Below are 3,943 nucleotides of genomic sequence, written 5' to 3'. Positions count from 1 at the left end.
ACTTTGGTTAAAATTCCTCAGTGGTCGTGTAAAACAACACCCTTTTTACCTTGCTCTGTTCACAGCGACTCATTTTGGGGCATGTCCCTTTAAATGCTAATGAGCTCTGCTCACCCGCCCCTTTCTTCCATGGAAGAGCAAAGGCGATTTGCAAATAATCATAAAAAATGTAAAGTGTCAGACTTATTTCTTCTGGAGGTGCAGCTGGATCACGAACAATGGGTACTGACTAGGGCTGCACGATAAATCGCATGCGATATTTATTTGACAATTAAGTTGTTCTTCTACATCACAAAACTACAAAACACCTGCATTGAAGACATTGTCGCTACAGCTGCTGGAGCTTGGAGAAAATTATGGGCTTTGTACAACTGGCTGAGGGTGAAAATATGCTAATATTTGTCAGTACATCAGCGGTTGTGGTCGGGGCCTGAACAATATGACATCATACTGCTCAGAAAATCTAAACGGCTTGATAATTGAGACTGTTTAGGATTTTGGGGGATTAAAAAAAGGAGTGAATGGATTTTTATCATTGTAGGGTGGTTGTGTCCACACACTGCTAAGATACATTTATATTAGGGTTGCTGTGGCTCAGTGGTAGAGCATTGCATTAGCAGCGCAAAAGGTCGTGGGTTTGATTCCCAGGGAACACACATACTGGTAAAAAATGTATAGACTGAATGCACTGTAAGTCGCTTTGGATAAAAGTGTCTGCTAAATGCATAAACTATTATATGCAAACACCATGTAAAAGTGAATTTTGCATCCTAGGTCTACTTTAAAACTGAAATATCTTAATGCAAGTGATGAAGGATTTCGTAAGTGTGACAGTAATCAGTGTTGAGTACTACTGTAAGGTTTACCCTGCCTGGTTTACATGTTTGAAAATGAAGTAATTGAAAAGTTACACTACTTATTACATTTTAAGTAGGGTAACTTGTAATCTGTAACCTATTACATTTCCAAAGTAACCTTCCCAACACTGGACATCACAACCCTTACCAAAATTAACCATGGTTTTATCGTAGTAAAACTGCTTTTTTAGATCATAAAATCAATCAGACAACGGAGTGGACGCAGATGAGACCGGAAGCCAGACCCATAGAATTTACAAATGGCCGCGCACATTTTTACGACAAGAAAAAGGTGATAGTAGGTGTTTTTTTTGTTTTTTTTGTTTTTTTTTTTAAGGGAGGTGGCACAACAATACTATTCTGCTTAGGGCAACCATTTGGCAAGCAGCCCTGGTTAAATGACTCCATTAAAGTACCTTCTTGCTTAAGGTAAATTTCTTTCCTAGAAGCTGGCACGAAGATATAGGATTTAACCACCTTAACGTTCAAATAGCAGTGGGCGGGAACTCTGTGACGCTCTCTGAGTTTTCTAGGAGCTACGGCTTGTAACACGTGACCGCTGCACCTCACGCGGAACCAGAGTAAAATGGCGGCGCTTTCAAAGATAGCTATTACTTTTTTAAAAAGGGGAAAATAGTTACATATATAGATACTATAATGTGCTATAATATAATGTAAGTGTTCATACTGTTATTATTTTGTTGTTGTTTGTTTAGGTTAGCAATAACACATTTATCGCCGTCATTAAAAATAACAAACAAACGGCTAGTAATTATTTTTACCTGACACGTACGCTTTCGTTGTTCTGCAATATTTAGCAGTAGCATACAATGTTATGTGTTTTACAGCTGCCGGTAACATTTTTTCACAAGGTTGCGGGTTCATATTTTGTTGACTGTCCCCTGATAGCACACATGCATCACACTATTTGACGTCTGTATTCACATCTGCAAGACGTATTTTTTAGAGCGTTTGCTCATCTGCAATACGTCTATAGGACGTTTCCTTTCAGATGTCAAATAGACGTCTATTAGATGTCTTTAAGATGTTTATGATTTAGAATGCATGTAAAACTGACATCTTACAGACGTCTGTCAGATGTTTGTACACAGCAGATGCTTTCCAGATCAAGATAATTATGAATTATGTTTTTCTATGGCAACACTATCAACGCCAAAGCCCTCACATGCTTCTGAACTCGTAATTACAACTTGCAAACTCTGAATGTTCTGAGAGTTACAACAACGACCGCCGCCAGGTTCATTTTGGTGCTACCTCTGAGTCCAAGAGCATGGAAAGCTATAAGTAAAATGTCACGTGTTGTCATCTCAGAATTACGGTAATTACGAAATGGCGTGAACGCAGCATAACACCGTGTCCTAACTACACGCGACACCACGACACGTGATAAAAGGTATCTTTTCCATGTTAATCAGAGTTTTTTTAATGTTAATCAGAGCCCGCCCACACACGCTTCTGATTGGCTGTGATGTTTGATTGATTCTGGCGTGGACACCCAAATTGCTTGTCGCTGGAATCTTGTCACGTGTAGTTAGGACACGGTGGACATTTTACCAAGTCAATGCCAAAACACGAACTTTTATTGATGACATCTTCCATTATAGTGTGCTTGTTAATTTATATTTTGCATAATTACTGCTTCGTGTTTATTCAGTGAGACGTATGGAAGCCCGTTTCCGCCACTGAATAAAAAAATTAAAAGGTAATTGCGACTTTTTTTTTAATCTTGCGATTCTGACTTTTTTTCTCAGAATTATGAGATATAAACTCACAATTGCGAGTTATAAAGTCAAAATTGCAAGATATAAGATAGAACATATCAGTCTTTTTTTCTCAGAACTGGACTTTATAACTCGCAATTGCAAGTTTATATCTCAATTCTGAGAAAAAAGTAAGAACTGCGAGTTTATATCTCATAATTCTGAGAAAAAAGTAAGACTTGCGAGTTTATATCTCATAATTCTGAGAAAAAAGTAAGAACTGCGAGTTCATATCTCATAATTCTGAGAAAAAAGTCAGAATTGCGAGTTTATATCATAATTCTGAGAAAAAAGTCAGAATTGCGAGTTTATATCTCATAATTATGAGAAAAAAATCAGAATTGTGAGTTTATATCTCATAATTCTGAGAAAAAAAGTAAGAATTGCGAGTTTATATCATAATTCTGAGAAAAAAAAGTAAGAATTGTGAGTTTATATCTCATAATTCGGAGAAAAAAGTAAGAATTGCGAGTTTATATCATAATTCTGAGAAAAAAAAGTAAGAATTGTGAGTTTATATCTCATAATTCGGAGAAAAAAGTAAGAATTGCGAGTTTATATCATAATTCTGAGAAAAAAAGTAAGAATTGTGAGTTTATAACTCATAATTCGGAGAAAAAAGTAAGAACTGCGAGTTTATATCTCATAATTCTGAGAAAAAAAGTAAGAATTGCGAGTTTATATCATAATTCTGAGAAAAAAAAGTAAGAATTGTGAGTTTATATCTCATAATTCGGAGAAAAAAGTAAGAACTGCGAGTTTATATCTCATAATTCTGAGAAAAAAAGTAAGAACTGCGAGTTTATATCTCATAATTCTGAGGAAAAAATAAGAATTGCGAGTTTATATCTCATAATTCTGAGAAAAAATAACTGCGAGTTTATATCTCATAATTCTGAGAAAACAAGTAAGACTTGCGAGTTTATATCTCATAATTCTGCATGGTTTGTCGCTACTTGGTACTTGTACTTTTTTTGTTTGTTTGTCCTGGTCTTAAGCATTTTTTCCCGATCAGCTTTACTAGGAACGAACTCCTGGACATCAGAAATAGCACACCAAACACCTTTCTGCCGACATTTGAGCATTCAGATGTTTTACTGGACATTTTAGTCGAAGGAGCTGTGTTCCTATACAAGCGCTCCAGGCGACGCAAGCGAGGGAAGCGTGCCGGCGCGCTCGTTAAATTCCGACAGCGCGGTTTTAGGACTCCGCTGCCGAGCATTCATCTGGCGAATCTCCGCGCCCTAGCAAATAAATCGGACGAACTACGACTCCTCACCCGCACAAACAAGGACTTTTTAAACT

This window comes from Sinocyclocheilus anshuiensis, unplaced genomic scaffold (genome assembly GCF_001515605.1).
Source record: "Sinocyclocheilus anshuiensis isolate Anshui unplaced genomic scaffold, SAMN03320099.WGS_v1.1 scaffold1050, whole genome shotgun sequence".
NCBI lineage: Eukaryota > Metazoa > Chordata > Actinopteri > Cypriniformes > Cyprinidae > Sinocyclocheilus > Sinocyclocheilus anshuiensis.
Note: the sequence above shows the minus strand (reverse complement) of the source record.